Here is a 27747-nt window from a genome sequence, read left to right on the forward strand (position 1 = left end):
TCCTCTTATCCCACTCTGATGGACCTTTTGCACATCTGCAAAACAAATAGCATCAGAATTACCTGTTCTGTGAATCTAAACCTCATCTGCAACATAAAAAAGCAATGTTGGAGGGACAGGTATTTAGCTTGGAGACTACCCCTTCTGTAGAACAGGCTTCTCATTCATGTGAAAAAAGTTCTTCCCTAATCCATTTTAAGCATAACTTGGACTAGTGAATGAGGAATCAGAAATGTACCCCTGGTTTGGCACCTATATTTCTCTCTATAGAGGCAGTCTGTAAATTATTAACCACCTGTCCCTAAGCTTACATATACCCTTTAAAAAGAACTCCAGAATATCTAAACATGTCAGACACATTTTGGAAGCATGTGTAGGCTTAAAGATGCCTCCTAGGGTTATTAGCCTTGTAATCACCTATGGAAATTATACTAAATGGAAGGTTTTGTTTAAGAATATTTTTTTTTTGGGGGGGGGCATAAGATCATCTTGGAAGAAAACTGTAGTAGGTTTATTACCCAAAAAGAGTAAAAGGCCCTTTAGACCCAGCTACATATAGACCCATTTCAATTTTAAACCATGGATCTGATGTCTTTTCTGTATGTTACTTAATGTATGGGTCCCAAATCTGACCAGGAATCCAGCTTTGTCCACTTCTAAGCTTTGGATCCTATGCTAAAACTCCTCCCCTGCCCATAATCCCTTGTGTAAGGAGTGAGCTACCCCAGATCTTGATTGCTGCCATAAGTATTTGATGGATCTTGGTCCTCAGGAGTGTTTTTTTCCCAGGAAAAAAAAAATTTACAGATAGATAAGTACTTTAAATTTTGAACTTATCTTCTGTTAGAGTTTAATTTTGGTATTCCCTACACTTTTTTCTCCTTTATCTCTCTCCTTCTTAGTCCTTTGGTTGCTTATTTCAAAAAAAATTTAAAAAAAGTGTAGACGTTTAAGTAGATATATTTATATTATAGCTGATAGTGTAGAATTTCTGTCTTGTAGGACACATTTCTTATTCTTTACTTTGGCTATGAGGATGGGATAAGCCCCCTGGTTTCAAAACATGCATAACTTGCACTCACAAGCTGCTGAATTCAGATGCACACAAGAAGTGTATTTATTTCCTAGGATCTTCTCATCTTCGATTGCACACTGTATCTGTGATGCTTTTTTTTGGTCAATGAGCCATCATAGAGAGAAGAAACAAACTGATTTAAAGGGCATTCTACAGCCTACCACAGGAGAGAAGCCCTCTTCAGGATCAGGGAAGTCTGCAGTTGCTGTTTCTTCCCCTTTTCCATCCTCATCCTCAAAAAAGGTTGATAAACCCAGGGAGAAACAAAAGAAGATGGTGAGAGAAAAGGAAAGAAAAAGAGGAGAAATCAAAATAAAAAAAGGAGATATCCAGATCCATCACCCTCATCTGCTCTGCCAACTAAGATCTCTAGACCTTCAGAGCCAACACTCTTTTCTGATCTGATAATTTAATATAGCCTATGTTTTCTCCAGATCCTACCTCCCCTAGGCTTTGATCGCCAATCCTGCAAGACAGACCCAGTTTTCCTTCTAAGCCACCTTCCTCTACTTCTTCTGTGGGTCATTTACATCTTCTCGGAGCCTCACTGAAGCTGACATGAGCAGGATGATGAGGTGTTTCCTTCAGAGCCAAATCCAATTCAGGGGTATTCCTGATTCCGACCACTGTCAGATTGGAAAGAACCACTTCTTTCTCTAGTTCTTTCTCCAATTCAACTTCTTGGATCAGAACCCCGTGGATCTGACTCTTGCCCAGAGCAGGTCTGCATAAGAGCTGAGATTTTGTACTTTCTTGACTTTGATGAGTTTTCTGATGAAGTCAGCTCCAATGCTGTTGGATTCTCGCAGCTGAACCTAGCACACCAACTCTGACAAGGTAGGATTAGATCCAAAGTCTTTGGATCTTTTCCTTACTCTAGGGGTATTGGTGCTTGATAGTTCAGCTCTGGCATCAGCCTTGGATTCCAGCTGAATAACATCTAGGATTGAGCCTCCTTTGGGAGCTTTAGCTGCAGCAGTGAGGCTCCTTAGAACTGCATTAGGCTTGGCATTTCAGTCTTTCGAGAGAGTACTCCCTCAGCCTAGAGAGAGAGAGAGAGATCTACCATTTTGGAACTGGCTCCAACCCTCCCCATAGGATTTTCCAGAGTCTGCAGCCTGCTCTCCTGGTCCCATCAGGACAGCCAGTTTCCAGGAGCCTTGAGTATGTCCTCCCAAGAGAGATGATATCTGTTTGTGAGTCCTGTGCTGAAGAAACCACAAAAGAGGTTCACAGGAAACACATGTATAAGAAGAGACACTTGGATTCCCCGGAGAAATCATCAACCACTGACACTGATTTTGATAAGGGAAAAAGTTCTCCCACCTCTCCACTTGAGGACATCTCATTTGGAGAGATTCTCAAATTTCTCAGACAGAAATGGGGTTGGTACTTCCAAGGGACTTCTATGGAACAATATATTTTTTTTTCTTGAGGCTTTCAGCTCTCACCCATCTGCTTCTTGAGAGGTACCCCCAGCCAAGGAGATGATAGGCCTGATCTTTTCTGGGCATGGAAGGAACTGGATACAGCTGAGCCTATTCCCAAAAAGTACAAGTTTTTGGTTGCTTCCAAAGACCACCACACTGGAGCATGGTTCCCATAATATTTTCTATGGTAGTGGTGGCATACACTAAGACAGCTTGCAGAAGAAAGTTCCTCTGTCCATCCAGCAAAAAGGGAGTCATGTGTATTGAACAGATTTGGGAAGCATGCCTATGCCTTTTTGGTGAGAATGCATAATTATTAGTGCAAATCACTAATTTCCAGAAGGATTTGTCAAAGGAAATCACCAATTCTCTCACAGGGACTTTGACTGCAGATCAAAGAAAATCCATTGCTTCCCAGATGGCTACGCTACAGTCACTATCCAATGACTCTATGTGCCTTATCTCTAAAGCCAGAGTGTGCATCTAGAGCAGCTGGCACAGGCATTTCCATAAGAAGGCACACCTGGATGGGGCTGTGAAAATTTGCAGAACATTTCAAGGCATCCTTCTTCAATGCCCCATATGATGGATCAACTCTGTTTGTTCCCAAAGTTAGAAACTATATCAAGAAGGGTCAAGGATGTTAAACCACTATGTGCCATATGGATCACATTCTCTACCCCTTAAAGACCTTCTCCAGGAACCACAAGGGAGAGAAGAGAATGTGGTTTTATAAATTCCAGGGCTATTCATCTGACATTTCTGGAGAAAGAGCTCCATGAGTCAGAGGGAGAACTCTTATAATGGACATTGCCCAAGGGATAGAGGTAACCTGCAAAACAAAGGCTTCTGGATCCTTTCTGGGAGAATCCTTTCCAGCACACCTGAATGGTTGCCCGACTGCTGCATTGTGGAAGCAGTTGGGGGCTTATCCCTGCACCCAGTAACCCAGATGTCCATCACTCAAGACAAATGGGTGCAGAGGATCATAATTAGGGGCTATTTAATTCCCTTCCACACCCTTCCTTTGTGCACCAAATGAATTCCCAATGTTCTACCCTCACAAAGGGAAGAAGCCACTTCAGAAATAAGGAAACTTTTAAGAAATTGATTCATCCAAGCAGTCCCTCCAGACTGCAGAGTATCTAGAATTTATTCAAGATTATTTTTATTGCCAAAGAGAAATAGGACCTAAGGCCAATTTTCACTCTAAATCACTTAAACAAGTTTGTGAAGTGAACAACATTCCATATGGTCATGGTTCAGTCTATTCTTCAATTACTGAAGAAGAACAACTGGAAGTGGTCAATAGATCTTCAGTATGAGTACTATCACATTAAGATGGACACACGCTACAGGAAGTACCTTCACTTCCAGCTGGGAGCCAGTTGTTACCAATTCAGAGCTCTGCCATTTGATCCCACCACAGCCCACCTGGTGTTAACTAAGTATATGGCAGTAGTGGCAGCTTGTCTGTGACAGCAGGATTTCTGGGAATTCACATATTTGAAAGACTGGCTAATCACCGCCCCTTCCAGGAATTTAGTCATTTAACCCAGGGAAGTCTTGTTGCAACTGTGCATAAACTTGGGGATTACAGTGAATCTAGAAAAGTCCAAGCTATAACCTATCCAGTCTCTAGAATCCATCTGACATTTTTGGACACAACACTTCAAATAGCAAAACTCCTTCAATCAAGAATTGCATCCCTTTACCAACAAGCCCAAGAAGTCCTATCTCACCAGAAGTCACCAATGAGACAAATTATTCACCTTCTAGGCTCTATGGCAGCCTCTCTCTCATTAGTGCCACTAGCCAGATTCTACATGTGGGTTTTTCAATGGACTCTGGAAGTTCATTGGTCAGTCAGGAAACAGCCCATGTCTTTTATAGTGATTCTAACAAACATCTGCAGAACTTGCATACAGTGGTGGCTAGAATCTCTACATGTTCTACAGGGCTGTCCTTTCATTCTTCCTTTTCTCCAAGTCACAGTGACCATGGACACTTCCAAAGTGTGATGGTGATGGGACATTATCTGGGAAAGACAGTTCAAGACACTTTGTCCCAGACAAAGGCCAATCTTCACATTGATATATTGGAGATGAGAGCAGTCCTCCTAGTATTGCAGGCCTTTCAGGACTCTCTTCCTTTGGGTGTGATATCTTCTGGCAGAAAACATGGTATTTGTATGGTGTATTAGCAGACAAGGTGGAACCGGATTTTATGCTTTGTCTCAAGAAGCCATGAGAGTGTGGTAATAGGCGATATATTCTCACTGCTTTCTAATATCAGTGCATATCCTTGGAAAATCCAATATCCTTATGGACAGATTGAGCAAGTATATCCTGCTCTCTCAAATGTGGTCCCTCAATTCATTAGTAACAGAGAGGATTTTTAGCCACTGGGTCGAAATTGTTGCGACCTCTTCACCTCTCCCCACAAAACCAAGTGCGGCAAGTTCATCATTCTGGTTCCCCATGAGGGATAGTTTCCCAGGGATGCTCTGATGCACCCTTGGACCCTGGAACCCCATAACACCTTTCCCCCAATGCCCCTTATTCCAAAAGTTTTTTAGAAGGCATTTGCAATGAATGTCACAGTCATACTCATAACCCCTTATTGGCCTCAGCAAGTCTGGTTTTCCTTCCTCTAACCTCATCTAGTCCACTCTCCCTAGGTGCTGGTCTTGGAACCAGATCTTCTTTCTTACCCATCAGGGTTACATCACCCAAACATTCAGTCACTCAAACTAAGCGTATGGTTTCTTGCATTCGAATGATGTTTTGACAGTCCAGGTTTTCATCTTCAGTTGTCTACATTTTGTTTTCTTCCCCAAAACCCTGAACTAGAAACATTTATAACAGCAAATGGAAAAGGGTTTCTATTTGAGTGACTGAAAAAAATATTGACACTTTTTCAGCCCTTCTTCCACCAATTTTGGAGTTCCTCACACACCTATTCCATTGTGGAGCCAGCTATACCACAATTAAGGTACACTTACCTGCAATATCCACTTTACATATGGGTGAAAAACATATACTTATTGCATCTCTCAGATTATCCAAGACTTTCCTCCAAGGTACTTTTCTACTATGTCCTCTGGTTAGAAATCTAGTCTCCCCATTGGATATTACTGCTGTGCTACAGACTTTGATTGGGTCCCCATTTGAACTCGGTGCTAGGGTTGATCTGAAGTTTTTATCATGGAAGTCTTTATTTCTGGTAGCTATCATTTCTGCCAGGAGAATTTCTGAGCTACACGCTCTTTTCTTAAAGCATCCCTACCTCATTTTTTACAAGGACAGAGTGTCACTACATGTCAACCCCTCCTTTCTTCCTAAGGTGGCTTCTGAATCATCCAGTCATCAGTCCATAAATCTTCCAGTGTTCTTCCCAAAATTTTCAAACAAGGGTGAATATGCTTTGCATTTGTTAGATATCTGTCATCAGTTATGTGTTTATTTACATCTGAAAAAACCTTTCAGGAAATCTGATTAGTTATTTTTGTACTTCTCTACAGCTAAAATGGGAAAAACAGTGTCCAAAATCATCTATTTGTTCTGGTTGTCAAAGTACATTTCCTTTGTTTATCAAGCTAGAGGATTGCCACTTCCTTCAACTTCAAAGGCTCATTCCACCAGATCTGTGGCTTCATCTACAGCTTTCTTCCTTAGTGTTCTAATTGATAAGATATATGCTGCAGCTATCAAGTCCAAGGTACATACCTTCATCTCACACTATAAATGATATGAATCAAGATCTAGTGCCTCCTTTGGTTCAGCTGTGCTCCTGAATATCCTTCCATAAGGCCTCACAAATGTGAATGCAGCTGAGCACTCTGTTTCATATGAGGAATGGAGTGAAAAGAAAACATCAGATATGAAAGTTATAACAATAGATATGTGTTAATCTCCATCTTTCATCAACTATCCTCCCACCACCCCCTCCTTATTTTTTGTATTCACAATTTTTCTTATTATGTTTCCATTCCAAGGTAGTTCTAGCTGACCTTGGCTCCTGAAGGTCATGTATTTCACTTTCTTTCACTTATCTCAGCTGGCAGTGTATATATTAGCTAAGTTGTTTGTCTGTTAACACCTTTATAATTTAAAATTCCCTTTTATTGGCTGGCAAACACAATATGAGGTAACTTGTTCCTTACACAAGAGATTTTGGGTAGGGAGGGGAGCCTAAGTGCTAGATCTGAATCTTAGTAGTGGTTGGAGCCAGATCCGAGACCCATACATTGAGGAAGGATGGAAACAGACAACACAGATCTATCATTATAGAGAGCACATAACTTTCATTTATAATGTGTTTGGCTTTAAAAGCTATTAAAATTGCAAAGGCTTTGCCAAAATTGATAGATATGGATCAGTATGGTTTTGTGGCAGACAGACAAACATTTGACATTAACAGAACAAAGATGATCTAGAAGGAAGGCAGAATGTAAGAAAACACCACTATTTTTGTTTTGTCTTGATGCAGAGAAAACATTTGATGGAGATGTGATTTTATGAGTAGGGCAATGTGTAGCATTTGTGTTCCCTGACAGAATAATGGGGTTAGGAGGCTATACAAGAAGTTGGAGACAAGAATTATGGTGGGAGGATTCCAATCCTCTCTGATAAGATGGTTGAACAAAGGGACTTCCAATGTGGCTGCACATTGAGTAACAGCTTAATTCTAGCTCTCCCACTGTGAAAACAGAAACTCAGCATAGACGGCCAGTAGATTTGTGTTCCTAGGGTAATTTCAGTAACTGGTTAGTAAGTGTACTGCCTGGATGCCAGGAAAAAAGAAATACAGAGAACCTGGAAAAAAATCAGCTACAAAAAGTGAAGTAGGAACACTGAGTAGGGAAAGTTCTGCAGCTGTTCAGCAAAAATCAGTGCAATCTCTAGACACGAATTCCAGTAACCTACAGAAAGATATAAGACAACTGCAAATAGACCTGGTTAAAATAAATGAAACACTGACGGAGTATATCAACAAAAACAACAAAAGGTTGGGAAAAAATTGAAGAAGCTTTAAACAGCTTTTCAGATAAGTCGATAAAGATGCAAAACTCAGTGGTCGAAATAAAGAAAAGGCTGGCTGAATATGAGACTGCTCAGGAAGAGATGTTTCAAAAATAATAGAAATAGAGGACAGAGCACATAGGGAAAACATGAGATTTTCAACTATACTAGAGAAGCTGGAAGGAACAGACTGCATTAATTTTATGAAAGCACAAATAGACAGCTGGACTGGTATTCCACAGAAGGAGTTGTTAGTTGAAAGGGCACATCTTGTGTAAACCTGGCTATGAGAAAGCAACCTAGACCTTCAATAGTAAAGATGCAATCCTACCAGCAGAAGGAGTTGATTCTGAGAAAACTGTGGCAGAAAGACAAAGTACTAAAAGTAGGAGACGGCAGAGTGTGGGGAATAATTATTCATTGTACACCAGGCAGAAGAGAAGCACATTTATTCCACTATTTACAGAATTTTGAGATGCAGGTGTGAGATTCAAACTGCTGTACCCAGCTGTCTTCAAGGTATTCTTTCCTGGAGGGACACAATCATTTTTTGATGAAGTAGATGCTAAGGAGGAAATACAAAAGTTTGTCCAACAAAAAGTAAGCTGTGAAACAGGAAATTCTGCTTCTTGTTCTTCTGGTAATAAAGAGAGCATGAGAGTTGACTAGAAGGATCGAGAGTATGTTGGAAATAAAGCAGATACAGGATTTGGGAGATGGAGATGAACATGACTAAAACCAGTAACTTAATGTGGGTTTACAATGCAATAATTATATTTGTGAAATATGACCGAAGAAAATCTGGAAATATTGGACTTTTTCAGAATTTGTTGGACTTGTGGGGTCTCTCAAGCATATGCCCTACTTCATGTCATTAATGTTCGGGAAAGTGCTTTAGGGAGGGGAAAAGTAGAGAGAAAGTTAACTGTAAATAAATATGTTTTTTCTTAAATAGTACTATTTTTGTGGTGTGTGTTTTTCTTTACATGCTATAAAGTAACATTTTCTCAGTTATTTTGCAGTGGTGGTGCTGCAGTAGCGTTGTAGCCTCCCAGTAAAACATTGTCCTGTTCGATTCTCAGCTAAAGCGTCTTCTATGTGGAGACATGCGTGAATGGGTGTACCTTCGTTGAAGGTTGTGCATCAGAGTTGGCAACTTGGCATGTAAAAATCTACTACCAATCATTAGCGGACCGGAGTTCCGCTGTGGCGACCCCTAACCAGGAAAAGCCGAAAGACACAACAAAGAAAGGGATTGTAAACAGGTGCTGCTGTTCTTTTTTCTTTTTTCCCTTCTCCTCTGTTTCTTCTTGTTCAGTTTTAAGAAATGTAGGCACTGCACTGTAAAAGAAAAAAGCTGGTTAAAAAGCATGACAAGAGAAAATTGTATGTGGTTTACTCATTCTTCCATTGGGAATGACTGGATTAAGAACCTTTGATTGATTTAGTAACAGTTTTTAAGAGAGAACAAGTAAATGAAAAATAGTGAATATTATGAGGGTTTTTTTCTAGCAAATACATGTCTGCTTAGTAGCAGTTCTGCAGGTGGTCTTCATGTTTCCATGGAAACAATCTGATAAAGAGAAACTGGCTGTCTGGTTCTCATGCCTTCACGAAGACATTCTGATAAAGACTAGCTAGCTACAGTCTGGTAAACAGTGACTGGCTGAGGGGAAAAAAAGAAAAGAGTAATTGGCTAGGTCTAGGACATAACGTTCTCTGAAAGCATTCATGGGTTTTCCCAGCTGGGAGAGCTATAAAGCTAAGACAAACCAATTAGCACTTAGTAGAAGCTTAGGCTGCACCATCTGATTTAGCATGCATAATATTTCATTTAGGTAATGCAAGTCTGTGAGTGTGGCTGTAAGTTTGGGACTTTTGTTCCTGTTAGAAGGGTAAAACTTCAATATTTGAAGATGCACATAGTTTTGTCTGTTAGTATCAAGTTAATAGGTTTTAATGGGTATTGGGGTGTGTTTGTTCTTTTTGTCTGAAGGCTTTCAATAAAACAAAATGTTTTGTAAAATGTGACATAGGCTCAAACGGATATGATAAAAAATAACTGTATAAAAGTTCAACCTGCCAAACAGTGTACGCATGTAACACAAAAGTTGTAACTAGACATTTAACAAAAAAGATGTTATATGTAAAAGGTGGGAATAAAATCTTTTTAATGCAATGGTGTTTTCCATAATGTCTTTAAATGTCAATGGTCTCACAGATAAATACAAAAAAGAAAGAGTAGTGAACTATATTAAAAATGTAGAGTGCAACTAGCTATGTTACAGGAGATACACTTAGAACTGAACATGTGAATTTGATAAAGAAAGGTTTTTCAGGACTGTTATTCAGATACTTGGTACAAAGGAAAAGAGGAGTACTTATATTAATTGCAAGAGGAACTCCAATAGTTATAGAAGAGGATAAAAAAGCTAATGACACATTTGTAGTGCTAAGGGACTACTGGCAAGGGAGGAAGATTACACTGGCATGTATTTATATTCCACCTAAAACTGCTATAATGGAGCTTTTCAGAAAGGAAAATTTCTTAGACGTGGGGACTGGAATGAGATTTGCAGCAGTGACGATGTGTCTGGGGGGCCCAGAAAGGAAAATATAACAAAGGAGGATAGATTATTGAAGAAATTTTTGAAAATATTTGGCATGGAAGATGTGAATTCAGTAATAGGAATTTAGAGTGAATTTACATATTATTCTCCAAGATATAAAAACTGGGTTAAGCGAGACAGAATTTACATTTCACAAGAACATGTGTATTTAACTGAAGGTCTTGATACATACCCAATAACTGTCAGATCATGTGCCAATAATAACTAAAATAAAAACACAGGGTAATAAAATAAAAATGAGACACTGGCACTTTCCCACAAAGCTGTTGAAAAGAGAGGACTTTAAGGAATGAGTAGTGGAGATTATTCAAGAGCATTTAGAGAGGATAGAAATTTCTTCTGAAAATATACCTAGTGAGTGGGAAAAAAATTAAGGTAGAGTTTAAAAATAGGGTTGAAATAAAAGAAAGGGAGCTATGGTTAAGAAGTAACAAGAATTATTTAGAGGGACTGACATGTTAAAGTATTGCAGGCTAGGGGGAATTTCACAGAACAAGAAGAGGATCAGCTGCAGGATGCTTAGCAGAAAATAAAGGATTACCTCAATAATATGCATGAGTATAGAGAAACTGCTGTTAAGCCAGTTTTTTGATAACACAAGAGCACAAAATCTTTTAGCACAATGACTTAGGCAACAGAAAGTAAAAAGGGCTGTCATCAAGTTTAGGGAGCCCATAACAAGAACAGTAACAAGAGATCCTGCAGAGGTATTTAGAAATATTTCAGAAATTCTATGAAAGTCTGTGTAAAGCAGAGAAATATGGAAATTAAGAAAAGGTACAAATGGAAATGTTTATGGAAGAATTAAATATGCCAAGGTTAGCAGTAGATGAGGCTCAATTACTAATGGTTAGGATAGGAGAAGATGAAACTTGTGATATATAACCAATCTAAAGGAAAGTCCCCAGGAATAGATGATATTCCTGTGGAAGTTTGGAATCTAGGAGGGAAAAAATTGATAACGATCTGGAAAGTTTTGTTTAACAGCATTTTAAGAGGAGAAGTACCAACATCCTGGAAAAAAGCAATGGCAGCTGTAATAGCTAAAGAGGGTAAAGATCCATCAGACCCAACTTCATACATGCTCATTTCAACACTAAGTCATGATTACAAAAGGTTCATGTCTATAATGGCTAAAAGACTGACAAATGCTATACCAAAATTGATAGATATGGATCAATGTGATTTTGTGGAGGGGAGGCAAACATTTGATAACATTAAAAGAACATTGATGATCCAGAGGGAAGCAGAATGTAAGACAATGCCATTATTGTTGGATTTTGATGCAGAGAAAACTTTTGACGGAGTAAACTGGGACTTTATGAGCAGGGTAATGGAAGCATTTGCATTTCCCGAAAAAATTATAAGGTTGGTTAAGAGGATATATGAGGGATTGGAGGTAAATATTAAAGTGGGTGAGGTCCTCTCTGATAATTTCTGCTTGAGCAGAGGAACCAGGCAGGGGTGTCCTCTTTTCCCTTTATTATTTGCATTATATTTAGAACCACTGGCAAAGAAAATAAGGGACTGAGAAATTCAAGGATATAATTGGTATGGTAGTCAAGAAAATGATATTATTTTGTATCTGACAAAACAAGAAAAAGATATTACAGCGTTGTGGAACATTTTGAAACAATTTCTGACCTTTGTGAGATACAAAATTAATGAAGCTAAAACAAAGGCAATACCGTTAAATTGTGTACCCACACATGAACTGGTTCAGGAATACCCATATTTATGGGGACATGATAAAATTAAATATTTAGGAGTATGGATTAACAATTATTCTAGTGTGGCAGCTAAGGATATGTGGGAAGAGACTAAACAAAAGCTAATACAAAAACTGAGAAAATGGAAGCTTTGTTATATGGATGTGAATAGTAAGATAGAAGCAGTTAAAATGTTTTTAGTCCCTTTAGTCTTATACACAGGTCAGGCATATTTTTATCAACCAGGCAAGAAGTTGTGGGTAGCAATTAGTAAATAACTGAAGGACTTTATCTGGGAGGGGAAGACAGCAAAAGTCAAGTGGGATAAGCTGATTCTTCCAGTAGAAAAGGGCGGTTTGGGATTACCTAATTTGAAAGGATATTTCAGAGCAACACAGTTAAGACTCCTATACATAGCACAAGCAGAAAACTATAATTCAAAGTGGAAAGGGGTGATGATGAGACACGGGTAAAGCTCAAGAAACAAGGAGAGACTGGGATTTTGGATGCAGGCCTTTAAGAAGAATAACAATAATCATACAGAATATTATACCTCTAAAGTATTAGAAAGTATTTTAAGAACTAAGCCAACATGGGAATGGAGAAAGGAGTTTTTGCCAATAGGGATGACTGCAATTAGGGATACAGACAATAAGCAAGACGGGGCTGGAATTTATTGGAGAAAACTGGCAAAGAAACCAATGTATTGGGAGCAAATAACTAGAGAGGAAAAGATGATAGAATGGGAAGATGCCAATAATTTATTTGGACTGCAGGTTAGAGATTGCCTTCTCTATGAAGGACTGATATCAGAGTATAGGCAAAGAGAAAGAAATAGGGGGTCCAAAATAAAAGACCAGCACTGGTAGAGTTTTTAATAGACTCTAGAACAGAAGCTGTCATTAAAAAAGGAATAATTAGTAGAGGATATAAAATATTGCATGATAACTATAAGAATCAATCATAGGAGGTTAGAAAGGGATTTACCTTTAAAACCGCATATTGCAGAAGGGCCAACAGAACATTTCTGAAAGGCAATCTGCAAGATTTACAAATGCCGAACGGAAAAAGGTTTGAATGTGCAATGAGCGAATGCACAGTGAGATTCGCTCATTGCACATTCATCATTCAGGGGTGGATTGCACTATAGTGGGGATTGGGAAATGGTTCATTTCCCCATTGTAGTACGATCTTGGAGTTGGAATAATAAAGTAAGGGGGTGTGGGGGACACAGGGGGTCTTGCCCCCCTGCTTTACACTGTTTTTTTTCTTCATCCTTCATGTTCCAAAAACAGCGAATTTGCTGTTCGATTTGCTATTTTTCAAACATGAAGGTTTGTCGACATTGTCAGTTTTGTGGTTTTGAGTCACTCATATGAGCACTCGAACCACTGCAATTCGTGGTTTTAAAGGTAAACCTTAGAAAGGATTGGGAAGAGAGACTGGATAAGCAATTCACAAAGAAACAATGGGAGGATATATGTATGTCTCCCAAATATGCAACAAAATCTAGAAGATTTAGGATTTTTGCCTGGAAATGTTTACATAGATATTTTTATAACCCAAGTATTCTCCAGAATACTTCTCCTTAGGCAGACAGTAAATGTTGGAGGTGTGAAGGGAAAGAAAGAGGTAATTGGGAACATGTTTATGGGAGTGTGGTGAGATGGTGGACTTTAGGGATTCCCTGTGGGATACACTGTCAGAGATGCTGGATGGGCAGATTGGTCTGATGAGGGAGATGATTTTTCTGAGCTATGATACAGAATTGGAATTGCCTAGACATGGTAAGGCCTTGCTATGTCTTACAATGGTGGCTGCCAAAAAGCAATTACTAGAAAATCAAAATCTAAACCAACTATACTGGAAGTAGTGAATATAGTAATGGAGATAAAGTAACTGGAAATGAAATATTTAGAAAAGGGCAGGAGCAAACTACATATGAAAAAATTGGAATTGTGGGAACAGCACATACAAGAGAGGAATGAGGCCTAAACAGTGGCAGGACTTAAATGAGGTATGTAATGTTTGAGTGGGAAAGATTGGGTAGATTATAACTGATGTATAATATTTGCAACTGGGAGTAAGTTAGTATGGTTTGTGATGTAAAGTCTCCTGCGACTAGGATTGTGTCAGTGTGGTTTGTTTTCATTTATATAAATGTTTATGCAGTAAGTGATAGTCTAATGAAGATGTCTGTTTAAAAAAAATCAGGAATTGAATTTATGTAATATTGCTTAGGTTATATGATATATAGCAATATATGTAATATTGTTTAGGTTATATGATATATAGCAATATATGTGAAGTATAAAGTTTGTTACGGTAATATGATTTGATTACTTTTATATGAATATAAATTTGTGTATGTCACAAGTGATAATTCAATAAAGGTGTTTGGAAAAAAAGAACCTTTGTGGTTCTGAGGCACTTTGTCCACATTTTATAGGGATTAATCAAGGACAATGTGGCTTAGGGTAGGTTTCTTGCTAGACTTCTTTGGAGCCTTCAGGGTTTATGAACTGGTTCAGCCCAAAAGGGCAACTAAGGGGCTCACAGTGTTGCCCAAGGAGCACTTGAGTATAAATGAGGTGTGAAGACATGAATGCCAATTCATCAGCTATTTGGAAACAGATGAGAAATATTGTGTGGGTTATCTTGTTATTTAACAGTGAGAGAGAGCAAGAGAAACGGAGCAGTGGACTCTCTTTTTACAGCAGGAATAAAGACCTCTGATAACCAGCTAACAGTTTAAGGCATAGTTGTGGTGAGTGGCTGTGAAAGTAGGGCTAGACTGGAAGAAACACACACAGCATCAAAATGAAGGCATTGTGTAGAGAAATCAGGAGTGCCATGAGACATGTGAAAGTGCATTACTAATGACATTTTTGTTTCTCTTTCTGTTCCCAGGTCAATAAAGGAGAATACTGGAGGTCTTTCATGCAGGGCACATAGATCTATACTGAACAAAAAAAGAACATGCATGACATAAAGCTTGAATATTGGTTATGATCTGTAGAACGTGACTGTACACTGGTTGGGAGTGAGGGGTATAGGATGGAATTAGCTTATGCCAAACCTATGGCAATGGGACTTTAGGAGTGGGGACCCTGATTTTTATTGTTATGTTTATGTAGATGTGACATAGCAACAAGACACGTTTTTTACAGCTTAAGAGTGAGATGGAGCTGATACTATAGCAAATTAGATGATCAAATATGCAGCTAGTATGGTCTTGAGCAATTAATATTATTGAACAGAATGATGGCAAAGATGCTGTTGGAATGTATATTAGGAAATGAATGGTTCCATGAGAAATGGGAGAAAAAAGTCATTTGGCATCTGAGCATAAAGATAAGGAATTTGAAATGATTCCCCAGATTGGGTTTGTCTGAATGATCCCTTTTACCTGTACTCAAAAACAGCATAAAAACGCACATGAAATAAGTGGTTGGCTGATGTCCTGGGTTATCAGGATGTGGAGGACAGCAGAGTACCCATAGAAAGCCAACATGGACACAACAAAGACATGGATACTTCATGCAGATCTCATATTTGTCGAGAACTGAACTGAAGAAAGTACAGTTGTACAAGCTGAAGTTACCATAACAGTAGATGTTTGAATGATCACTGCTGCAGTAGCCTTAGATATATGGGTTATAGCTTAACAATGATATAACAACTTGGCCAACTTCCAAAGCTTCAGGGCACCTGTCATGTACCCAAACTGTCAAGCAGCTCGATCTGAGCTGACTACAAGGCAAGTTTGGATGTGAAGCCCTTTAGAGCTTTCCTGCCAACAGAGAGAAGGAGGCTGAGCTCTGGAAGAACAATGCTAGGAATAACAAAAAATAAATCTCCACACCCTTGTCACAAAAAATGCCTCCCAAAAAACAAGAGGAATAGAGGAATGGACTGGCTAAGGAAGCAGTGATTGTTCAAACATCTACTGTTAAGTTCATCTTACACATCTGTACTATGCTTTTCATACTGATCACTGCTGCAGTAGCCTTAGCTGTATGGATAGATTACCATAGCTAAGTATATTTGGGAAGAGGAAGGAGAAGAGTCCAGGAGCCTTGGAGAATGGTCCTAACAAAGCTTGGTCTAGACCTTCAGAAGGAATCAAGCTTATAGTGCTGTGTAAAAGTATGTACATAGGATCAAGTAGCAGCTTCTAGAATACTTCTAAAATCCAACCATTTCCAAAAAGTCATAGATGAAACCAAGGCCCTGGTAGAGTGGGCCTTGACCCTACCTGCAATAGATTTGTCATGATGAGTACAACAAAAGGTAATAACCTTAGACAACCATTTGGAAATAGTCTGTTTTGACACAGGTGGTCCATTTTTCTGAATGGATGCTGGTTATGTTACTGGCACTAAGTAGAAAACCTTTTCCGTTTGCTAGTATATGAGTTTCTAATAGCAGCCTTTTTTGCTTCAGTTAGTACCTGCTGCACATCCTCAGAAAACAGATGCCTTAAAGGAATTAAAACCCTACCATCCAGGCAGTCAGTTGAAAATGATTGATATCAGGGTGTATCAACCACCCCTGTTCTTGTGTGACTAGATCCATTATGTGAGGAACTTGTGGTAATTGCCCCTGTCCATTTGAAAAGAAGGGAGAACCAAGGTTACCTGGGCCAGAAGGGAGTCACCACAGTGATCCTGAAAAGTTCCTTCTGAATCTTCTAAAGTACCCTAGATATTAGTGGAAATGGTGGAAAGGCATAAGAACATTCCTGTCCAAAGAAAAGATATATGTCTTCCAGGCCTTCTTGCATGGAGTCCTGGAACAGAACTTTGCCAGTTGATTGTCAGACAGGAGAAAAAGAGGTCTACTTGAGGAACATCCCATAGATGGATCAAATCTTAGAAGAATCCCTGATCTAATTTCAAAATCATGAGGTCTGCTCTGGTCTTGCTCAGCTCGTCTGCCACATAATTTTGATCTGATGAAATGTAGGATGCCTGTAGAATGTGATTGTGCTGTGAAGCTATATCCTAAGCTAACATGGCTAGTCTGCAAAGGGGGTACAACCTGGTTCCCCTCTTGCTTGTTGATGTACAACATGACTATAGTATTGTCTGTATCACCTGAAGAGGTTCTAGGGACCAAAGATGATTCATAGAGCTAAGTGCCTTGATCAGGGCAAGCATCTCCTTAATATTTATGTGCTTGCATCTGTCCTTGGTGTCCCACACCTCCTGCTCTTATCCCTCTTGAAACTACTCTCCAAGCAAAGTCTGAAGCATCTGTGGTGACTGACTGTTTTGAAGCAGGAGGGGAGAAGTGGAGACCTGGATTTAAGGATATCTGTTACCTCCACCAAAAAAATATCTTTTGACACACCCCAGTGCTGGGATCTGAAAAGATAAAGGGTGCTGATGCTGGGACCAAAGAAATTTCAGATACCATTGTATCCTTCTCATGTGGAGGCTTGCCAGGGTATCATGGGAATCATAGATGCCATAAGACCCAAAATTCTGAGGTATTACCTCACAGTGACTGAAGTCTGAGTGGAAAACCTTAGAAAAAAAGATCTAAATAAAGATATATATTTTCCTGTGGAGTAAAAGCCCTTTTAGCTGAGGTGTCTAGCTGACATTCCAGGAAAAACGTGTAACGAGAAGACCAATAAAACAGATAACCACCACGGACTCCTTGCTCCAGCAAACGAAGAATTCTAATATCCTTAGCAGGAAGTATAACAACACAGATTCCTGAACGCAAAATTTATTAAGACAGCGTTTTCGCCGTGTGCATAGACACAGCTTCTTCAGAGTGCATAAAACAAATAGTAAGTACATTGAGACAGTTTTTAAATCATACACCAGGAAGTGATGTCATGGCCAATGAAATAAAGGTGCAAACCATAAAAATAAAACAAAATTATTATAAAATGCATTTACAAAAAAGAGCTCAGTAAAAGATTATTTTAAAACCTGTCAACTGGCAATAATGAATTAAAAAGTAAATAGTTAGTAAACAATAAAAATCCTATCAGTTAGAATAACTGAAAATCCTGATATTTTATTTACAATAAAAAATGTATGTGTATGTATGTATATCAAGATGTGCACATACTTTTAAAATAGTATGGTGTAAAATATAATATAATACAACTGGAGAATGTCAATACTACTTACTATTTGTTTTATGCACTCTGAAGAAGCTGTGTCTATGCACACGGCGAAAACGCTGTCTTAATAAATTTTGCGTTCAGGAATCTGTGTTGTTATACTTCCTGCTAAGGATATTAGAATTCTTCGTTTGCTGGAGCAAGGAGTCCGTGGTGGTTATCTGTTTTATTGACATTCCAGGAACACAATCCTGTGTGAGGGAGTCAAGAAAGACTTTTAAATGTAGTCTTAAAATCCTAGCTTGTGCAAGAGATCTCTCCCCCAAGATAGAGAGAGAGAGAGAGAGATTCCTGAAATTTTGAAAAAGACTCTGCAAAGATAAGCAAGTCATATAAATATGGAAAAATGTGGATATTCTGTGGACTGCAATGAGGTATAATTGGAGCTAGACATTTGTGAACACTCCTGGTGCAGTGGATAGTACAAAGGGTAAGACAGAGAAATGGTAATGTGATCAAGCCAGACAAAACCTTTAGAAATGCCTGAAGTCTAAATAAATAGAGATGTGATGATAAGCAGCTTTTATGTCTAGTGTTACCAGGAAAATTGAAAGAGGAAGAAGAGGTAACAGGCTGTGAAGTGACATCATTTTGAATATGGGCATGATCACAAACAGATTTAGGAAAGAAAGATCCAGATCTGGTCTTGAAGCATTTTCTTCCACTTTCCCACCTCGGAAGGAGGAACTGGTTATATCACTCCTTGAGACAGCATGTGATACAGAACAGGTGAAAACAAAAGAGTCTGATCTGCAGGTTGAGGAATGATCCCCTGGAAAGTAGGACTTTCCTCCGCCTGCCATCTGTAACCCTGATGAATGATTTTCAAAACTCATTTGTCCAAAACAATCTGTTACCAAGGAGAAAAATGGGGATTCAAAGTTTCTGGGGGAGAAAATGGTTCATGGGGTGTCACAAGGTTTCTTGAATAGTCATTCAGACTTGTTGGACTGTCCTGGGGGGTTATACATTCTTTTGGAACCCTTTGCTAATTCTTCTTAAAGATCTGTTAACCTGAATTCTGTTGAGACTGTTTATTCTGTTTTGCCAAAAGTGGATGAAGAAAAAGAAAATCTCTTGGACAATTTGGAAAAGGAGAGCTAAAAAATCTTAGAGATACCCTGGATCAGCTTGCCCCTTTCATCACACTTTTTGATCACCTCTGCAGCAGAGGGCTATTCTTAAATCTCTGTCCAAGGAGAATTTAAAATCTAATTTTTTACATAATCTGGGAGGTTCTTAGAATGCAGCCAAGCAAACCTCATTGAAACAGTACCAATGACCATACCCCTGAAAGAAGTATTAATGGAGTCAGACATATATGGCAAACAATGAGTAGTGACCCATGCAAAAGAAGAAATTATTTAAAGCAGATTTTTCTTCACAGGAAGGAACTGTAGATAAAACATTCCTCATACTTTCACAATTTTTCAGAACTAAAATAAGAACCTGACAATTCTAAATTCTGAAAAATCAAACTTGCAGTAGTATACACTTTTTTCCATACTTATTAATAATTTTCCCATCCTTATTAAAAAGAATATGACTGGAATTAACTAATTGCTTAGTAGCAGTGGTGTCAACTAAGGCTATAACTGCTGGGTCAAGTTTGGGAATACTGTATAAAAATTTAAAGGACTGAGGAACTTTATACATCCTATCAGCCTTTTAGGGAGAGCTGGCTGACTATCAGGAAAATTTCAGGCAGTAGCACATGCATCCTATAAAGCAGACAAAAAAGAAGGAATTGGTGTAGGTTCTGGGAAATTGTTCTATAACAACTCAGTATTTTCTGAGGGACTGTGAAACCTCAGTGTTCTCCACTAAAACATCTAGATAGTCTAGCAATAATCCAGAGAAGAGAATCAGAAATCTGGGGACAAAACCCCAAATCCACCCTTGCATCTTCCTGCTCAGATTCAGAATCTTTTACCAGAAACTACTCTACAAGAAGGCTCAATAGCCTGAATTAAACCCTAAGCCAGTCCCAGTAAACTACTGATATCCAAAGAAATTTGAGTAGGAGCAAATACATGTTTGATTTTCTATTTCCTTTTCACAGGAAAAATGGCACCAACCTTGTTACTAATGGCAGTTGTTGCTTTCCCAGGGTTGGGCACAGCATTCTGACACAAGATGGAGATCTTCCCTGTTGCCTCTCGCAGGACTGACAAGAATGTCTTTCATTGAAATTCCAAGTTGGCTGCACATTGGGAGAGCTAGAATTAGGCTGTTACTCAGTGTGAAAACAGAAAATTAGCAGAGACGGCCAGTGGATGTTTGTATTTCTGGGTAAATTTCAGTAACTGGATAGTAAGTGCACTGCCTGAATGCCAGGAAAAAATGCAGAGTACCTGGAGGAAAATCAGCTACAAAAGGTGAGGAAAATACACTGACTTTGAAAAGAACTGCAGCTGTTCAGCAAAAGCAGTGCAAGCTCCAGACATGACTTCCAATAACCTAGAGGAAAGCATAAGACAACTGCACACAGACCTGGTTAAAATAATTGAAACAGTGATGGAGTATATCAACAAAAGGCTGGAAAATGGAAGAAACTTTAAACAGATATTTGGGTGAGGTGATAAAACTTCAAAAAATCAGAGGTCCAAATGAAGAAAAGGCTGGCTGAATATGAGACTGCTCATGAAAAGACATTTAAAAATAATAGAATTAGAGGACAAAGCAGGTAGGAAAAACCTGAGATTTTCAGCTGTACCAGAGAAGCTGAAAGAAACAGACCATATTAAATTTATGAAAGCAAAAATAAACAACTGGACTGGTATTCCACAGCAGCAGTTATTAACTGAAAGGGCACATTGTGTGTATGCTCCAAACCTGGCTATGAGAAAGCAACCTAGACCTTTAGTAGTAAAGATGCAATCCTATCAGTAGAAGGTGTTGAATCTGACAAAACTGTGGCAGAAGGATAAAGTACCAAAAGTGGAAGACAGCAGAGTTTTCTGGAAAATTATTACTCATTGTGCACCAGGCAGAAGAGGAGTAAATTTACTCCACTATTTATGGAATGTTGAGAAGCAGGCATGAGAGTCAAACTGCTGTACACAGCTATCTTCAAAATATTCTTCCTTGGAGAGACAAAAATCATTTTTGATGAAGTACATACTAAGGAGGAAGTATAAAAGTTTGTCCAACAGAAAGTGAGCTGTAAACCAGAAAGAGATTCTGCTTCTTGTTCCTCTGGTAATAAAGACAACAGACAGACTGTGCCAGTGAAACCTTTCCCAATGTTTCAACAGAAAATGCTGGAGAGAAGGAAGGAAGCAAGGGAGTTCACTAGAAGACTAGAGAGTATGTTGGAAGTGAAGCAGAGACAGGATTTGGGAGATGGATATGAACAGAAATAAAAGTAGTGACTTGGAAACTAACAATTGTGGGATTACAAAGCAATAATTATACTTGTAAAATATGACAGAACAAGAAAATCTGGAAATATTTGACTTTTTGGACTTGTGGGTGACTCTAAAGTATATCCCCTACTTCATGTCATTAATGTTCAGAAACATACTTGGGGGGGGGGGGGTAAGAGGAGGGAGAAAGTTAGTTGTAAGTAAAACAATGTTTTTCTTAATAGTACTATTTTATACTGCATGATTTTCTTTGCATGCTATAAAGTAAAGTTTTTTCAGTTATTTTTAAGTGTAATGGTGATGCTATTGCAAGCAGGTGCTCCCTTTTTTTTCTTTCTTCCGTCTTCTTGCTTTCTTTTTGTTCAGTTTCAAGAAATGTAGACAGTGCAATGTTAAAAAAAAGATTGGTTAAAAGAGCATGACAAAAGAAAAATTAATGTGCTTTTTCTCATTTTTGCATGGGGGATGACTGTATTAAGGCCCTTAGCTTGATTTAGTAACACATTTTAGGAGAAAGCAAGTGGAAGAAAAAGAGTATTGAATATAAGTCATTTTTAGCAAATAATATATGCTTATTAGCAATTCTGTATCTGGTATACTGCGGTGGTGGTGCTGCGGTAGCATTGTCGCCTCACAGCAAGACGTTGTCCCGTTCGATTCTCAGCTAGAGCGTCTTCTGTGTGGAGGCATGCGTGAATGGGCATACCTTCATTGAAGGTTGTGCATCAGGACTGGTAACCCGGTACGTAAAAATCAACTACCAATCATTTGCAGACCGGAGTTCTGCTGTGGCGACCCCTAACTGGGAAAAGACGAAAGACACACAAAAAAGCAATTCTGTATCTGGTCCTCATGTCTCCATTGAGACAGACAATCTGATAAAGAGAAATTGGCTAGGAGATAATGTTCTCTGACAGCATTCAGGTGTTTTTGCAGCTGGGAGAGCTAAAAAGATAAGACAAAACCGAACAGCATATAGCAGAAGCCCAGGCTGCACCATGCATCTTAGCATGGTTAACCTTTCTTTTAGGTTACCTCAATTCTGTGAGTGTGGCTATCAGTTTAGAACGTGTTCTTACTAGGAGGGTAAATCTTAAATATTTAAAGATGTACATAGTTTTGTGTGTTAGTATTAATAGGTTTTAGAGATGTATTGGGTGTGTTTTGAGGGCTTTCAATAAAACAAAAATTTCTGTAAGATGTGACATAGTTTCAAATGGATATGACAAGAAACAACTGTATAAAAGTTTAACCTGCCAAGCAGTGTATGTATGTAACACAAAAGCTGGCATTAGACATTTAACAAAAAAGCTGTTATACATAAAAGGTTGGAATAATAACTTTGTAATATAATGCTGCTTTATGTAATGTCTCTAAATGTCAATGGTCTCACAGATGAACACAAAAAAGAAAGAGTAGTGAACTATATTAAAAGTGTATGGTGCAAATAGCTATGCTACAGTAGACACACTTGGAAAGAACGGAACATGTGAATTTGATAAAGAAAGGTTTTCAGGATGGTTGTTCAGCGGAATACCTGGGATAAAGGAAAATTGAAGAATTTATATAAATTGCAAGAGGAGCTTCAGTAGTGATAGAAGTGGGTAAAAAGATAATAATAGATTTGTAGTACTAAGGGACTACTGGCAAGGGAGGAGATTACATTGTCATGCATTTATATTCCACCTAAAACTGTTATAATGGAGCTTAAGAAAATTCTTTCAGCAAGGAATATTATTTATAGATGGGGACTGGAATTTAATTTGCAGCAGTGAAGATGTGTCTGGGGGACCAGAAGGGAAAGTATAACAAAGGTGGGTAGACTTTTAAAGACATTTATGAAAATATTTGGCATGGAAGATGTGAATTCAGTACTAGGAGTTCAGAATGATTTTATATTTTATTCCCCAAGACACAAAAACTGGACTAGGCTAGACAGAATTTACATTTCACAGGAACATGTTCATTTAAATGAAGGTCTTGATACACACCCAATAACTTTTCACATCATGCACCAATAATAACTAAAATAATGAAATAAAAATGAGACATTGGCGCTTTCCCACCTATTTGTTGAAAAGAGAGGAATTTAAAGAATGTGTAGTGGGAAATTATTCAGGAGCTATAAGAGAATATAGAAATTTATTTTGAAAATATAGCTAGGGAGTGGGATAAAATTAAAGTGGAGTTTAAGAATAGGATGAAAATAAAAGAAAGGGAGATGTGGTTAAGAAGTAACAAGAATTATTTAGAAGGACTGACAAATGTTAAAGTATTGCAGAATACGAGAAATCTCACAGAACAAGAACAGCAGCAAATGCAAAATGCTAAACAGAAAATAAGGGATTACCTCGATAATATGCATGAGTTTAGAAAGACTGCTGTTAAGCAACTGTTTTTGGGTAATAACAAAAACTTTTAGCACAATGACTCAGGCAACAGCAAGTAGAAGGGGCTGTTGCCAAGCTTAAGGAGCTTATAACAAGGAAGATAGCAAGAGATACTATAGCGGTATTAGAAATATTTTGGAAATTCTATGGAAGTCTGTATAAAGCAGAGAAATATGGAAATCAAGAAAAGGTACAAATGGAAATGTTTATGAAAAAATTAAATATGCCAGGGTTAGAAGTAGATGAGGCTCAATTACTAAGTTAGGATTGGAGGAGATGAGATAAAAATGGTGATGTATGACTAATCTACAGGAAAGTCCCCAAGAATAGATGGTATTCCTGTGAAAGTTTGGAAGCTAGGGAAGAAAAAACTGATAAAGATCTGGAAGGTTTTATTTAACAGTATTTTACGAGCAGGAGTAGTACCAAGATCCTGGAAGAAAGTGGTAGTAGCTGTAGTACCTGAAGAGGGTAAAGATCCATCTGAACTAGCTTCAAAAAAGTTACATTTTTTTTAGCCCCTTTAGTCTTATACACAGGTCAGGCATATTTTTATCAACCAGAGTAGAAATTGTGGATAGCAATTAATAAAGAACTGAAGGATTATATCTGGGAGGGAAAGACATCAACAGTCAAGGGGATAAGTTGATTCTTCCATTAGAACAAGGCAAATTGGGATTACCCAATTTGAAGGGTTATTTCAGAGCTACATGTTTAAGCCTTCTATACATAGCACAAGCATAAGCCTATAATTCAAAGTGGAAAGGGATGATGATGATGGGGGGGGGGGCTGAAGAAACAAACAACTGAGATTTTGGATGCAGACCTTTAAGAAGAATAACCATAATCATACATAATATTATATTCATAAACTAGCAGAAAGTATTCTAAGAACTAAGCCAACATGGGAATGGAGAGAGGAAATTCTGCTGACAGGGATGACTGCAATTAGGGATACAGACAATAGGCAAGAGAGGGCTGGAATTTATTTTCACATAAAGTGGCAAAGGAACCAAGATATTGGGAACAAATAACTAGAGAGGAAAAGGTAATAGAATGGGAAGACACCAATAATTGATTTGGACTGCAGGATAGAGATTGCCTTCCTTATCAAGGACTGACAGAATATAGGTAAAGTGAAAGAAATGGGGGGGGGGTCCTAAATGAAAGACCAGCACTGGTAGATTTTTGGTAGAATGTAGAACAGAAACTGCTGTTAAAAAGGGATAATTAGTAGGGTATAGTAAACTATTGCATGATAACTGTAAGATAAGAATCAATCACAGGAGGTTAGAAAGGATTGGGAAGAGAGATTGGATTAGCAATTCACAAAGAAACAGTGGGGGATATATGTATATCTCCCAAAAAACACAACAAAATCTAGAATATTTAGGATTTTTCTTGGAAATGTTTACATAGATATTTTTATACCGCATGTAGTCTACAGATATTTTTTCCTCGGATAGCCAGCAAATGTTGAAGGTGTGATGGGAAAGAAAGAGGTAATTGGGAACACATTTTCTGGGATTGTACTGAATTTACAGACTTTATGGATTCCTTGGAGGCTGCTCTGTTGGAGATACTGGTAAGCAAATTGGGGCAACTTGGGAAATGATTTTTCTGAGCTGTGATGCAGAATGGGATTTGCTTAGACATAGTTATGCCTTGCTGACTATAATTATGGTGGCTGCCAAAAACACAATTATTAGAAAATGGAAGTCAAATCTAAACCAACTGTACTATAAGCAGTGAATATAGTAAAATAGATAAAACAACTGGAACTGGGATGGATCAAATTACATAGGAAAACAATGGGAATTGTGGGAACAATACATATGGGGAGGAATGAGGTTTAAAAGAAGGCAGGACTTGAATGAGCTATGTACTGTCTGACTGACAATGATTGGGAAGATTATAAGTGATATATGACATTTGTAACAAGTTGTGTCAATATGATTTGTGATATAAAATGCTTGCAACTGGGATTATGTCAATATGGTTTGTTTTCATTTATATAAATGTATGATTGCCTATGTCATAAGTGATAATTTAATAAAGATGTTTCTTGTTAAAAAAAAAGAGTGGCTCTGCTTTGCTCACTGACAGGACTCCAACAGCCACAGAGGATGTGTCTAATCCTCAGCCCATAGTGGCTGTAGGTGCTACACCAGAGGGACCCAGGATAAAAGATGACATGTCTGCGGTACAACAGACAGCCACAGCAGAGTCACCCACATGTGGCTGAGGCAAATTGCTAGTCTTCTGTGGCTGTTTGCCTAACTCTTTCTTTTTGTGGCTGAAAGAAGGACTCATCATGAGACCAACAATCTGTTTCATGGTCAAGCTGAAAATGGTGCCTCCTTCCCAGAAAAGACACACAGCAAATGCTGGTAAAATTACCAGTCCATAAAAATTACTTTGTGACAGGAAAAAAAAAACATAGTAAAAAGAACTTTCAAACACTATGGCAGCCCTACAATGGAAAAAATAAACACAATTTCTCCACAGAAAATATGTGGTACTTTTCAGTTATCAGGGCAACAATGTTAATGAGGGCTTTCCATTATCGGCCAAACTACTTTCTTGTAGTTGTTACTGAATTCCACCCTTCTGTAGTTCCAGGAAACAAGTGCATCTTACTTTGGATATAAGGTACTTTTCTAAACAAATGCATGATGGAGTTGTATTTTAAAGTGGTGCACTTTATTAGTGATTTGTAGAAATTGTAGTGTACTTCAGTGGTACATTTATCTTTGCTGGTGGTATCGCTAATTTACATTTTCTCTTCTGTGTGTGTCTGTACTATGAAGTCGCACTTGTTTAAGCCAAGTACTGCTTTCATGGTTCCTTCAGAGGGGAAGAGCCTACGGGTACAACAGTGTGTGCCAATAGCCAGCAAGAAACTTTTCTTTGGTTTGCACTCAGATTTTCATGTTATGTTTCGCATACGGCATAGGAACTGAGAGCGAACTTTTATTTGGAACAGAAGGCAGCTAGTCAACATGTCAGTGGCACTTACTGGAATGTAAACACAGTTTGGAGTTTGTTTAGATTATTGTACTCTGTCCTTTTTTTTTTTACAATGCTGTTTCCATGAGTTATAACACAATACATGACCGTATGTCTACTTAAAGCAATTGTAAAACAATCACTCATATGATGAGAAGAGGCAACTACGTATTCGGCACTATAGAATTGCTCAGGCCGTAGCTGTCTTTTATAACATTAACCTCACATCTGAAGGGATTATAGAGCCGCTTAATTAGTGTGTAGGTTTGTTGGGGATGAATTTTAGGAAGGCTAGCTCACAGATGGTCAGACGGTCAGTGTACTAAATAACCACGAGGTACAAGCATAGGAAAGTATTAACCAACAGACAATCAGCAGCGATCACTGCGAGCTCATTAGAACTGTTGCCCCAATAATGGAAAAGTATTAAATATGTTATCGGTTAGCCTGCACTACTTTTAAATTGACAGGAAAAAATGAGTGCAGTGTTTAAAAACATGTTACTGTCTAAACAGTCTGCTAAAACACAGCATTCCTTGCTTTAAAATAACTTTCCAGAAGAGAAAAATAATAAAACATCAGTTAGTATAAGACAATGGAAGGTTTGCTTTCCCCAAACAGAACTTATCTGCCCAGAAAAGGAAAGCACAAGCCAACCATTGAGCTTCAAAAGTTTCAGAGGAGCATAGTGCTCGGTGGCAGGAAAGATCTGAATGGCTTGCACTCAAACTTCAAACTTGTCTTTTAGCCAGCTCAGCTTGAGCTGCTTGACAGTTTGGGCATATGGAAGTAGCACTGAAGCTTTGGCAGCTGGCTGGCTATTATATCCATGGCAGGATATAAGTCATATTGCTAAGACTATTGTATCAGTGATCAATATAAAGAACATCTGAGAGCTGTAAGGCAGCACAATGTGCCACCCTCCTACTCTATTAGAAGCCGTTTTTTTTCAAATTAGGCCAAAATT

The sequence above is a fragment of the Protopterus annectens genome, chromosome 4.part1, assembly GCF_019279795.1.
Source record: "Protopterus annectens isolate FY-2018-M chromosome 4.part1, PAN1.0, whole genome shotgun sequence".
Classification (NCBI taxonomy): domain Eukaryota; kingdom Metazoa; phylum Chordata; order Ceratodontiformes; family Protopteridae; genus Protopterus; species Protopterus annectens.